This window comes from Cherax quadricarinatus, chromosome 55, assembly GCF_038502225.1.
Source record: "Cherax quadricarinatus isolate ZL_2023a chromosome 55, ASM3850222v1, whole genome shotgun sequence".
Taxonomy (NCBI): domain Eukaryota; kingdom Metazoa; phylum Arthropoda; class Malacostraca; order Decapoda; family Parastacidae; genus Cherax; species Cherax quadricarinatus.
In genome coordinates this window covers 22996262-23011159 of record NC_091346.1, presented here as the reverse complement: position 1 = coordinate 23011159, position 14898 = coordinate 22996262, and the positions used below count along the sequence as shown (strand labels likewise).

Genomic DNA, 14898 nt, shown 5'->3' with positions numbered 1-14898 from the left:
AAATTATTGTAAACAAATCTAACATATATTTAGTTGGGTTAGGCTAAAATAAATTTTTCTTGTTATAATAAGGTTAGGTAAGTTTTCAAAGATTCTTCTGGAGCAAAATTAAAAAATTTTACATTAAAATTAATGAAAAAAATATATCTTTAAACGTATAAGAGAAAATTTTAGAGAGGGCTTAATTTTAAATGAGTTCTTGCTAATTGACCAGTTTTACATATTCCGCACGACATATATATATATATATATATATATATATATATATATATATATATATATATATATATATATATATATATATATATATATATATATATACATATACATATATATATATATATATATATATATATATATATATATATATATATATATATATATATATATATATATATATATATATCATAATATCTGGATTATTTTGTAAAATAGAAGACACGGCTATAACCACCGTGTCGGTGACAAAGATTTGTTGACTAACAATCAGGACGTGATAACAATTTTTCCCTTGAATATTTGTAGTTATAAAAACTATGTTCATCAGATTTTAATTTTTACTTTCGTGCTAAGCGATTTAATGTAAGCCACTCGATTTTTGCAGTAACTACGAAGCCTTGGATGGTGTTTTGGGAGTGTTCCGAGTCTGACATTAACCTCATTTAAACACTACTGATATCCACAGTAATGATTTAACTAGTTTAGAATTATTATAAATAAAATTTAAAAATGCTAGATGCCACATTAAAGTAGGTATAACACACTTTATGTACGAATAAATTGATTGCGTTAAGGAACGGGTTGAATGTAGTTGCCTGAACCTTGAATAACAACAGTTGTGATGATTATTGTGGCGAGCGAGGTTGTGTGTGGGTGTGTAGTGCACTGGACAGTATTATTTATCAAGTGTTAATCATACCATACACCGATAAGAGGTAAACATAGACATGTAGTATGTAACAACGGTCATTTATATGATTTTTAAGGTTTATTTCGTAATATTCAAATGATGCAGCGAGATTCTTTGGCTTTGGCCAAATGAATTTACATGCGTGGGATTCAGAGGATATTTATATACAGCGTCTGTTTAGCTCCTCATTGAATTTAATCCTCAAGAGAGGTGCCTTGACGCTGGTGAGGGGCTCTTGATCTAGGGAACTGGATCTGTGCTCCAGTTCCCTGATTTGAGCCTGAATACCTCCCCCCCCCACATGCGCTGTATAATCCTATGGGTTTAGCGCTCCCCATAATTATAATTATAATTAAGGACATAAGAAAAGTATGCAGTACCGACCGGCTGAAAAAAAACTTTTGCAACAATAGGAATCTGAAGAACATGCTATACCCTCCCCCCTCGTCAGCAGAATACATAGTACGAGTCTGAAGAAATAAGGCCTATGAATGTATTCATAGATGCCAGCAAGGCAATGATACGCTTAATTTCTTTGGGTTTTAAGGTTGAGTTGTAGCTCTTGGAATCGTCTTTTAACTTCCTCTGGTAAATTTTATTGTAAATCATAATTTCTATAAACGATTATACCTATTTACGCCATTTTTTTTAGTCATTTACACTTGTGTGTGTCTTTTCCCCTTTAGCTCTAGTCTACAACACTTCAACATTATTACCCTGTTGAAGTGTTTTCTAACGTGTCTGAGATGCTTCATCATTCATTAATATGCATCTTCTCATTCTGGTTCACTCATATCTGAGATTGTGGGTGTTTATCCAGGTTGTTCCTGAGTATTTTGCATGTTAAAAACATAATCTGCCCCAACCACCCCTACAGCATCTATCCCTTCCGCATCCCTCCTTAAGCATCTACCCCTTCCGCATCCACCCTTCAGTATCCACCCTTCAGTATCCACCCTTCAGTATCCACCCTTCAGCATCCACCCCAGCAACCCTCTCCCTAGTCCTACCAAACCTCTTATCTGTGCTATGTAGTGACTTTGAATCTCGATTTCGTGAAGTATTTTTTTCATGTTTTTTTTTTGTTTGTTTTGATTTTACTTACTGCTGGCACGCGCCCTGTATTAAGATTTCTATTTTAATATTGGTCGTAGTTATTGTGGAAAATTGCATTTATCTGTATGTATAATTATGTACATAACAATAAATGAGCATAGATAATTATTATTTATCAGTTAGACAAGTAGGAATTTGGGACACCTAGGTCGCAAAAATGTCCCCCTTCGATACCTACCACTGTCATATCCACAAGTTGCTCTGGACCTATTAATTAAATGAATTATACATCACCAGATATTCTGGTAAATATATAAATTTGTGGACTGTATATTAAATTAAAAAATGATTATATATATACATATACATAACAGAAGGAAAATATATCTTAATATCACTCACCAATTTGACTGGATATTAAGTTGTATCATACTCAGAAAAACCTCACTAACTAAATTTATGAAAATAATGCCGGCCAGAATTATACACAAACTTAAGAGAGCTTATCTGAGGTTCCTGGAGCTGTCTTGTCCAGTCGTCTGATATCTCAAGTTATGCAGGAATGCACATCCAACAATTTCGCCTCCTATTTGAGAGCTGTCAATCCAATTTTAACCTCTAGAGCACGAAAAATTCTTCCCATTACAACGTTTCTAATACAAATTCAAAACCCAAGATGGCGAGTCTCGTCTGCGCAGACGCAGGCTTTCCGTTTTCTATGACATAAATATTATTAAATACAGTATGGCCATCTATTTACATATAAATACTGAATTTCTGGAAAATATATGCAGTATTTTCCACAGTTATATTGTATCCTGAGTGCTTCTATAGGTAAATTATATGCATTTTTTGTTTGCCACTCCAGTGAATGGCATTAGAATAATTAGGTTAATCGTGTATATTATGTTTCACACTGGTTGTAAGATATATTTACTTAAAAAATTTTGAAAATTTTAAGCATTTTTAAAGTATTTTTTACAAATTTTGAAATCCACTTGACAATTGTTTAATAATTTTATTTTCTGATTTTATTGATTCATTACATTTAAAATTTTATTTATAAAGAAAATATAAACTGGACATAAATCTTATTGTCGAAAATGATGAAGGAATAACTTTTGCAGGTGAGGTGGTGGTTGATCACTGTCTCCAGCAACACATAGCCACGAGACTGCTTCAGTAAGGCGAGTATAATAAGTGTAAGAGGCAGCCCGTATATACGTCCGGTAAAGTTACATATTTGCAAAAAAAAAAAATGTTAAATTCTACGAAAAATCAGGTCATTAATTGGTGGAGCGAAACTAACACAACTGATTTTTTTTTAATTTACGTTACAGGTAAGCATGGATCAGCAGCTCATCGTTTTACAGGCTACACACAGAATGTCAGGTACGTCCATTTTTCTACTTTATATGTAAGCATAATTTATGGAAACTTTTTATTTTTGTGTGTTTTAGTTGATCATTTAATTGTTTTGTTAGCGTGACTTCTGGTAAGTTGTTGCGGGAGGCTTGCCAGATGTACTCTTATCATATGCTTAGCTGATGGTAGTGAACAGGTGCTCGCGAATCTTCATCAGTTTGGTAGGATGCTATGGTAGCCAGCAGGGTGTAATTAAGGTGGACAAAACCCAAGGCAGGTAAAGTTGAGATAAGTAACTAATAAAATTAAATCCATTAACAGAAAACTTAGTGAAATGCATCGAGCCAGTGAAATATTGATGGGAATCTTAGAACTGAATGTTAGTCTTGTGTTGGGAAGTTACCATAATTCCCCACAGAATTGTATGGTATTTTGCTCTATCATAAGCAGTTGTGGGTGGTAATAAGAGCTGGTGAAAATATCCAGAGAATTTTTTTTCACCGCAGATGACTATTTTTATTGAGATTTTGAATGTTGAAAGCGTGATTTCTCAGCATATTGTGGCTATAATACACACCGAATTAAAAGTACACAGTATCAAAGGCGCGTGGGAAACATGTTTTACAGTATTTTACATTGCAAAATTAGCAACACTAACCTGTATGTTGGTAATGATATGCAAAGAGTCATATATTATGAAGCTTGAAAGCCTTGATATTAAAACCCCTCGGTAGATGTATGAGAGTAGTAACAAAGCAGCCTTTAAGCCTTACGGGCAGCCTTATAATAGAGAATTTCATAAAAAAAAATTGCTGGGTAATGGATGGGGGCAAGGTAAATATACAAATTCTGCGGTTTTCCATGCCCGACATAAGACCGTGGAATTTTGCTTGTGCCTAGGCCACATCGGCGTCCTGAAAATTGAAATGGTGGATGTTAAGGCGAAAGAGCCTGTTAGTATGTATTTCTATTTCACTTTGGGAAGCAGCAGGTCTCATGGGCCTCACAAACATGCAACAAGTTAGTGTTTCACAGGACGTAAATGTTTGGCTTTCCTCCAACATGAATTACTTTGAGACTAATGCTAGTTCATTTAATATGGTGCAGTAATATCTATTTGTTTTGTGGATTTTATTCAAGGTAGTTCATATGTCTAATTAATTTTACCCTGGATGTTCTCACGTTTTAAGTTTTATTTTTTGCCAGGAACACTTAGTTATCTCTCAATTTAAAGCGCTGTTCAAAACTCAAAACCCAGTTTTGAGCGTGAAATTCTCTAGAACAAATGCTAATTTTAGTTTACCTGTTAAAGGGAGGTCTTGGGGCAAGGTGTTGCAGGTACTAGTGTTGATGTATATATATCAATGTTGGTGGTAGTGAGTAGAAGACAAGCGTCCACTGTTTCATTACTTATTCAGCTTAGTTTTTGACTACACTTGTTTCATTACAGAACCATGTACTTTAACGTATACAAGTACTACTGAACATTGAATATATCTTGAATGCAAAGTTTCTTTGCTTGGGGACAAAATCCTTGCAGACCAGCTTCTAAAAACTAATTCACACAATTCAAGATATATTTCTAGAGACTGTAGCTTCGGCACAGCTGTTAAGTGCAATTTGTCAAAGGGAAAGTTTTTTGGCATCGATAATTTTAATGGGTACATTTTTGAACGTGGTTTTTCGCCTGCACAATAGGCTTTTTTTTTTTTTAATCTAATACAGAGGCGACTAGTTGACTTTCATGATTTGAATCATGACCTTGAGACCTATTGAATAATTACAGGCGTTAGTAAAACTAATACTTTTATTCGCCATCCTTCTCTACAATTCCCTTATCTTCATCCAACTCTAGTTACTTCTCTTAATTTGAAATGTCTCGTTCTTCAGCTTCTCTTTATCTACTCCCGTTTCTATTCACCCTGCTTATCTTTTTCTATGCCACCTTGGGATATAGAGATAATTCAGTTTGCCCGTCGCTTCCATTTCTAAATTTCGGTATCACTGCGATGGACATGCTCTTCCTCTTCGATGATCATTTTCAGTTGCACTCATACTACCATTGTGTACACCGATAGTTCAAAATCTTATGATGGGGCAGGATATGTAGGTGCTTTCCCGAATAGTGTGATATATGGATGCTCACCGGATTTAGCAAGCATTTTCACGGCAGAATTATAGCCACTTCTTGCAGGCATAATCCAAGTTGTTTTTCTTCCTATTTCTGTTGCAGTCTCAAACTCCAAAAATGCATTGGAAACTCTTAAGAGCTCTGGCTCCTCGCATCCGGTAGTCCGTCACATTCAATGCTAGCTGTGTCGCTTCTCTAGCAAGAATAAAGACATCGTCTTTTGATAGGTCCCTGGTGATTCAGGTTTCCAGCGCAATGAACAGACTTTTGCAGGACCCACATGCTAAGACCTGCCCATCTTTCGCAAAGATGGGCTTAGGGTAACATTGTTGGTGTGAAGGCTTACTCAGCCCTGTAATAACTTCAGACAGTATTACCAAGGCTGGCTCCTCCTCAGGAAAATTAATGAATAGAAAAAGAAATAATAACAGACAAACATAAACACTTTATTATATAGAAAATATAAAATATAAAACACTTAAATATGAAATATTAATCCTACATTAAAGAAAATGAAAAATGAAAAATATAAATGATAACTGAATTCAACGCTAATATATATAGGGGTGTCTGGTGTTGGTGACACTGTGTTGTTGAAATCGTAGCCGTTGCTGATGATGGGGGGGGGGGAGGGTCGCAGGTATTGGTTACGACCCACTGGCTAGTTCTTCACAGTATAGCCTTGAGTATTATATCCCGATGACAGGAAAGCAGGTTCTTTACCGCTGCAATGATGAGGGGTTACGTCCTGCAATTTCATACAGGTGCACAGGTAATTAAATCCAAAAAGGGGAAGTCTCAGGACGTTAGTCCATCTCCACCAGTTCTTCTCGTTGATTGACAGGTGACCCTCTCTGTCATCCAAGCTGAAAAGATAGACAGGTTACCCACTGCTTAAATAATCACTCTCCATGATAAGTACAATACCTAAAAGATGTGGTGATTATTACAACAGTCAACATAGAGCAAGGCTGAAAAGACTAAGTTTATTATTGGTCAAAAGTGAAGCTTTCAACCCATAAATCCACTAGAATACAAGGCAGGCATGTACTTACAGTAGTGCTGGGAGCTGTGAGTCTAGTGATTACTGTTTGGACCAGAGCCCCACACGTCACCTTTCGGGGGGGGGGAAGGAGGAGGGGAAGGGATAGCGGGAGCTAGACTGACCCTACCTTAACAAGCAGCCGGCAGTCAAACTATCACTTTCGGGGAGGGGGAAAAAAGGCGGGAATAGCGGGAGCTTGACTTACCCTACCTTAACAAGTAGCCGGCAATGAAACTATTGTTACTATATACTCCCTCGCTACTCCTATCTATTGAACTTTTCCCTCACACTCCCCCTTACCAAGACTTATAGTCAAGGAGTATAAGAAGAATAGGCGAGGAAAAAGTTCTAACATGTGGAAGTCGCGTAAGGCAACAAATCTTCTACTGACTGTCACGACTTAACCAGTCAGAGAAATAATTGGATGAACCATTGATATACACAATATGGAACTTAAAAGCCTGGAGTGCCAATGTCCACCTCAAGAGGCGACTGTTGGTTCCCTTAAAAGTTTCTAGGTATATCAAAGGTTTGTGGTCCGTTTCTAAAATGAATTCTTTTCCCAGCAAATAAAATTTAAGTTTGGAGATACCCCACACAAGGGCTAAACATTCCTTTTCTATTGTGGAGTATCTTGTTTCTGCGGGAAGGAGTTTCCGGCTTAGGAAGCATACAGGGAAGGGAGTACCATCATGGTATTGTAGTAACACCGCACCTAAGCCAGTATTGGAGGCATCAGTTCTTAAGCAAAATGTTTTATTAATATCTGGAATCTTAAGTATAGGGTCTTTCGAAAAGATACTTTTAATCTCATTAAACTTTTCCCGAGCTACGTCGGAAAGTTCAAGAGGTTCCTTCACAGACTTTTTAAGGAAGTCGGATAAGATGCCTGTAAGATCAGTAAGGTTCGGGATAAACCGTGCATAAAAATTTACAGAACCAAGAAAGCTACGCATGAGCTTCTTGGTTTTGGGGAATTTAAATTCTAATAAAGCTTTGATCTTACTGGGGAGAGGCTGCAGAGAGTTATTAGAAAGTATCAGTCCAAGATATCTAATCTTGTTATACCCAAGGAAGCATTTCTTCGGCTTGGCAGTGAGGCCATGTGAGCGTAACCTACGCAAAACTGATGTTAATGTTTGGATATGTTCGCCCCACGTGGATGTCATTACGTAAATGTTATCAAAATAAACTGAAACATTTGGCATATTACCCAAGACCTTTCTCATCAGTCTCACGTAGGTAGCACAGGCAGTTACCAAACCGAAGGGCATAGTTCTATATTGCATCAGTCCTTGGTGTGTAGGAAAAGCGGTGTACTGCTTAGAAGAAGGATCTAACATTACTTGATGATATGCCTGTGCAATATCAATCTCTGAAAAGAAGGAAGCGTCATAAAATTTGTGTAGATCGCTATCTATTAAGGGCATAGGCTCAGCATCCCACCGAGTTATAGCATTAAGGCCTCTGAAGTCAATAGCAAGTCTATATGAATTATCCTCCTTCTTAACCATGACTACTGGTGAACAATATGAAGATACTGAAGGTTCAATGATCTTTAGTTTTAATAATTTGTCTACCTCTCGGTCAAATGCATCCCTAAGGTGAACTGGAACTGGGTATAATTTTCGTTTGATAGGATTGTCCGTCACTAAGTCAATCTTATGGACTACCGTGGAGGTAACACCTGGAATATCAGTAAAGACGTCTGAAAAGTTACTCACACATTGAAGTAGTTCATGTCTCTTATGGTCATCCAAAGATTCATTAATATTAATGTTGGTTGCGCCCGAGTGGTCAAGAGTCACCAAGTCATGTAGTTCTTCATCATAGTCTAAGTTAGAGGTGTCAATTACGCACACTTTACATTCTTCAGTTGTCTTATCAAGTTCGTGTGGAAAAACTAAGTCAAAGTTATTAAGGCAGTTAACCGAATTTCTTCGGTAATATTTCTTAAGGATGTTGATATGATAAAGCTTAGGTTTCCCCTTGACTTCTATGAGGTAATCAACTTTCCCACAAATTTTTAATACTTTATATGGACCTTTCCATGCTACTAATAATTTATTTGACTTGATCGGCAAAAGTACAAGAACTTCATCCCCTACTTTAAAACTTCTCCTCTGACTTTTGGAATCAAAATATGTTTTGTACTGGTCCATTGACAAACTTAAGTTTTTCGAAACTATGTCAGAGGTCTCCTCAAGTTTGGATCTAAGGTCAAGGAGAAACTGGTAAGAAGACTGAACCTCAGCATTTACCTCCTCATTAGTCCATAAGTCATGAAGGATGGACAATGGGCCTCTGGCCTGTCTACCATAGAGAAGTTCAAAAGGTGAAAACCCCAAAGAGTCACTGGGAACTTCCCTCATGGCAAACAAAGCACAGGGTAGGTAACGATGCCACTCCTTAGGTTTAAGGGAGCAAAGTTTCCTTAAAATGGACTTGAGAATCGAATGCTGGCGCTCAATCCTCCCATTACAGCTGGGATGATAGGGTGTGGTGAAGAGAGGCTTCACTCCCAGAAGTTGGTATAGATGTTGCATTAAGTCAGATGTGAATTGTGTCCCACGGTCAGACAAAATTTCTCTAGGGATGCCCACTCTGGAGAAGATGGACAAAAGGGCTTCAGCCACCTCTGTAGTGGTTATGGTCTTTAAGGGTATGGCTTCAGGGAAACTCGAAGCATAATCAACTAATGTTAATATATATCTATGTCCCCCAGATGAAAGTGGAGATAAAGGACCAACGATGTCAATAGCTACTCTTTCAAACGGTACCGTAAAGATAGGCATTTTGACCATAGGTACTCGCCTGGTACCTCGGGAGGATGACAGTTGGCAAACTTTACACGATCTACAATAGGTAGTGACATCTGAGGACATTTTTGGCCAAAAATAGGTTTCCCTAATTTTATTTAAGGTTTTACGATGCGAGAAATGTCCGGCCACTGGCAGGTCATGAGCCATTTTAAGAACAGTCTCTCTGCATTGACTTGGAACAACTAAGATGGAATAGTCTATCTCATCTGAATTTAATTTGAATACTGACTTGTACAAGATACCTTTTATATATTCAAATTTATATGAAAAGTTTTTCCTTTGGATCACTTGATTTTGTTTAGCGGCATTATGGCAATTCTGAAGAGAAGGGCAATTACGTTGTAACTTGACAAAGGAGTCCTTCGATATATCTAAAGGCTTAAAGTCAGGGAAAATCAAAGGATGGACAGTAGGAGAAGCCTGGGCTTTGGTCTGAGCCCTAGTCAAGACATTTATGGTATCGGAGGTGATATCTTTACTTTCATCTAACAAGTGAACCGGTGATCCTACTACCTCGCTTTCGAGAGTAGCATCAATGGTTTTTAATCCCACATGAATCTCACGAGACATTGTCTCATCTGAACTTTCAAGGGGCTTCTCTGACTCTACAGGAAGAGGATCTGAAAAGCTTATGTCCACCTTTGGCGATGAAAGGTCAACCTCAGAAGGAAGAATGGCACCTTTTACATTACCTATTAGTACGGAGCAAGAAGTGATGGGAGCTAGTACGGCTTCAGACCAACCTGTGAACCATTTAGACCTAATGTAACAACGGATGGTAGGAAAAGTGTCCGTACGGCCCAAGTAGTCTGAAAGTATAGCAGAGGAATGAGTTTCTTTAAGGTTAGGGAACAGCTTATCAGAAATGACTATACATGTGCATCCAGTGTCTCGTAAAATGGTAGATACATTAAGTCCATTAACTGTTCCTGAACAGAAGGGTGCTTGGTCATTACAGTCTTTAAAACATCTTCCAACTTTTTGGACCTTCTTAGAAGGACAATCTGGACGTTTATGTCCCTTAACACCACACAAATGACAAACAGGAATAAAAGAAGTCATTTTACTTTCCATTAGAGGCTTTGATTTCTTAAGGTCTGATGAACCCTTGCCCTTAGGGTTCGATCCCTTTAGGTCTTTATAGGAATTGTGAGCCTCAGCATACAGGTCAGCAGCCTCAGCAACTTCCTCAGCTTTAATCAGGTTACGTTCTCTGATGAATGTTCGTATCTGATGGGGAAGAGCTGTCAGGAACTGGTCAGCAACCATGAAGTCTCTAAGAGATTCATAACTGTGATCAATTCCTGAACTCTCTATCCAAAAGTCGAACAAACGAAAGAGTGTTACCTGTAACTGCTGAAAGTTCTGGCCAGGCTGTAAGGTGGCATACCTGAAATCTTTCCTGTAAGAATTAGTGGTTTTTTGATATGCTTTAAGGATTGCCTTCTTCAGTAGGTTATAATTACATATGATATCCTGCGACAAAGTTGCATAGATATTCAAGGCTGTACCAGAAAATAACATTCCTAACCTGGTAGCCCAGGTGTCAGCAGGCCATTCACAGAGGGTAGCGGTATTTTCAAACCTGATAATGTATGAAGTTATGTCTTCCCCCTCTGTGAAGGGAGGTAAATTAGGTGTTGGAATATGTGCACTGACTGCACGTTGTTCCATTACTCCTTCCTCTAATTGTTGTTGTGTAAGAGTTAACTTTTTATTCTCTAATTCAAGGCGAGATTTTTCGAGCTCGCGATCCTTTTCTCTCTCTATTAACTCAAGTTCTCTAGCTTTTTCCTCACGTTCTCTAGCTTTTTCCTCAACTTCTCTATCCTTTGCTCTTTCCTCAAGTTCTCTTATTTTAGCCTGTTCCTCACGTATTTTAGCCTGTTCCTCACGTATTTTAGCCTGTTCCTCACGTTCTCTAGCTCTTTCTTCACGATCAAGTCTATCACGCTCCTTTTTGTCTTCTCTTTCTCTTTCTAACTGTCTTTCTTGGATTTCTCTCTCAATTCTCTCTCTCTCCTTTTTCTCTTCTCTTTCGATTCTCTCTCTCTCCTTTTTCTCTTCTCTTTCGATTCTCTCTCTCTCCTTTTCTTCTTCTCTTTCCCTTTCTAACTGTCTCTCTTCTCTCTCAATTCTCTCTCTTTCAAGTCTTTCCTGGATCTTAGCACTAATGAAAGATTCTAAATTTTTCCCTGTTATTCCTAACTTACTTCCAGCGTTCATCCAAAACTGGTATTCCTCCATGCTTGCAAGAATAACTTAAACTATCAGGGGAAATGAAACGGGTATTAAAGAAAACGGAGGGTTCAATTCCTGCTCCGTTCAAACTGTAAATAAACCAGAGGGCTCGATCCCTGCTTCAATTAAACAATATGTATTAATTAAAACGAAGGGTTCTATGCCGGCTCCGAGCAAACAGTAAGTAGAATGGGGTCCCTTGACCATCCAATCTTCTCACCAACAAATCAAGAGTGTCCAACGACAGTTCCCTTGATAAAATAAAGAGCTCAATGAAACAAATTGTCACTGGAAAATCTCGGGTCCCTAGAGTCTAATCCTCCAAAGTGTTTCAAGCTCACAAGAAAGGTGGCAGAATTAACTATTATATCCTGCCTGACTTGACTTACAATAAATTGAGACTATAACAATCACCAAATCTTTTAAATACCTGTACCGTAGTCCTACCATAGAGAATGATTACTCATGGCTGGTGGTAACCGTCTGTGGTATGCAGCGTTGAAGTTCCAATGGTAGATTCGAGATGGAATTGAATCTTGATTCTGTCGAGTTGTATCCTGGCAAGGTCGCCACTTGTGAAGGCTTACTCAGCCCTGTAATAACTTCAGACAGTATTACCAAGGCTGGCTCCTCCTCAGGAAAATTAATGAATAGAAAAAGAAATAATAACAGACAAACATAAACACTTTATTATATAGAAAATATAAAATATAAAACACTTAAATATGAAATATTAATCCTACATTAAAGAAAATGAAAAATGAAAAATATAAATGATAACTGAATTCAACGCTAATATATATAGGGGTGTCTGGTGTTGGTGACACTGTGTTGTTGAAATCGTAGCCGTTGCTGATGATGGAGGGGGGGGGGTCGCAGGTGTTGGTTACGACCCACTGGCTAGTTCTTCACAGTATAGCCTTGAGTATTATATCCCGATGACAGGAAAGCAGGTTCTTTACCGCTGCAATGATGAGGGGTTACGTCCTGCAATTTCATACAGGTGCACAGGTAATTAAATCCAAAAAGGGGAAGTCTCAGGACGTTAGTCCATCTCCACCAGTTCTTCTCGTTGATTGACAGGTGACCCTCTCTGTCATCCAAGCTGAAAAGATAGACAGGTTACCCACTGCTTAAATAATCACTCTCCATGATAAGTACAATACCTAAAAGATGTGGTGATTATTACAACAGTCAACATAGAGCAAGGCTGAAAAGACTAAGTTTATTATTGGTCAAAAGTGAAGCTTTCAACCCATAAATCCACTAGAATACAAGGCAGGCATGTACTTACAGTAGTACTGGGAGCTGTGAGTCTAGTGATTACTGTTTGGACCAAAGCCCCACACGTCACCTTTCGGGGATGGGGGAAGGAGGAGGGGAAGGGATAGCGGGAGCTAGACTGACCCTACCTTAACAAGCAGCCGGCAGTCAAACTATCACTTTCGGGGTGGGGGAAAAAGGCGGGAATAGTGGGAGCTTGACTTACCCTACCTTAACAAGTAGCCGGCAATGAAACTATTGTTACTATATACTCCCTCGCTACTCCTATCTATTGAACTTTTCCCTCACATTATTTACAAAGTTGGTGAGAGGCAGCACATAGGCTCATGCGTTCAACCTGAGACTTAGACACAGTACAGGCGACATCACCATCAACACCTCAGTGCACTCTTATGATATCACTGCAAACATCAGTGCTCTTAACATCATTACTCATCACTGTATCACTTGTGATGTCACCATCATCAGCACAGTTACAGCCCGCCATCCAGCACAACTCAGTGGTGGTAAATTCATGAAAACATCAGAAAAGTAGGAGTAATTTAACAATAACGTACTCTTCAAGGAGGATGCCTTGATGCTGGTGAAGAATTTTGATTCAAGGAATTGGAGTTATCTTCCCCTCGGATCAAACCTGATTACCTCAGTCTAGGACTATAGTTCATATATTGATATTTAGCACCGTTCTTATAAATTAATACTTCCACTGAAACTTGGGGAAGTCATGCGTGTCGTAAGAGGCGACTAAAATGCCGGGAGCAAGAGACTAATAACCTCTTCACCTGTATACATTACTAAATTTAAAGATAAACTTTTGTTTTTCTTTTTGAGTCACCCTGCCTTGGTGGGATACGAGTTATTTAGACGACCTCCCGGACAGCTAGCTAAGTTCTTGACGCCTTAGTCCACTACGCTGGTCGCATTACACACACACACACACACACACACACATATATATATATATATATATATATATATATATATATATATATATATATATATATATATATATATATATATATATATATATATGTGTGTGTGTGTGTGTGTATGTACAATACAAACGCCAACGGGCGATCTCAACAATACAAAACAAGCTACGTGGGGATAGAAATCTGTCTCAATATCTTTCGTGGAGCTTTATCGGGAGCTATACAGTGTTGCAGTACCTGTAACTAATAGAAAAAGGAAAAAAAAATCCTCAGAAGCGTCGGCCCACACAGGTGAGTTGGTGTGCGGTGTGGGCCGACGCTGACACACACCTACCTTGCCTCTAAGAGAATTCCTTAACCTGTATGTTGCAAGTCTTACAGCATTGCATATCCTCTGATGAATACACAAATAACCCGCACATAAAAGAGAGAAGCTTACGACGACGTTTCGGTCCGACTTGGACCATTGACAAAGTCACACTAACCAGAGGTGGAGCAGGACGGCTATATATAGGCAGGAAGAGGTGGTGGTAGTAGTAGTAGTAGTAGTAGTACAAGAGTTGTATATAATACCGACAAGATGAAATTAAGACACATGCACAACACCCGGGCATCCCCATCATAGACGTTTCGCCATCCAGCCAGCCACTGGATGACGAAACGTCCACAACAAAGACAACCAGACGCCGCACATGTGTCTTAATTTCATCAGTAGTTGTAGTAGTAGTAGAAGAAGAAGAGGTAGTAGTAGTGGTAGAAGTGGGAAATAAAAAGGACGAGCCAGTCAAATACAAAGGAAGGGAGCACTGCAAGAGAGCTAGATGCCCACAGAGGGAGAGCAAGCGCACAGAGGTGCGTGAAAGGGAAGTGGTGAAATAAATGAAGAAGGAACAGAAACACGAGACAGGAGAGAGAAAGACAACCCAGAGGAGAAAAGGAAAGAGGAAAGGGGAAGAGGAAGAAGAAGAAAAAGAAAAAGAAAAAATGAGGAATCAGGTTAAGTCACGGGTGTTCTGAAGTTTGGAGCATTTTACAATGTGAAAGTTAAGACACATGTGCAACATCTGGATATCTTTATTGTAGACGTTTCGCCATCCAGTGGCTTTATCAAT

General features: G+C 38.5%; 1 long non-coding RNA gene across 1 annotated transcript; it reads left to right on the top strand.

Annotated features, from left to right (window-relative positions):
* Window positions 1–843: 843 nt before the first annotated feature.
* Window positions 844–3551, top strand: LOC138854322 (uncharacterized). Its single transcript, XR_011393525.1, has 3 exons — window positions 844–935; window positions 3094–3168; window positions 3307–3551. It is a non-coding gene; the product is annotated as an uncharacterized lncRNA (long non-coding RNA).
* Window positions 3552–14898: the final 11347 nt, after the last annotated feature.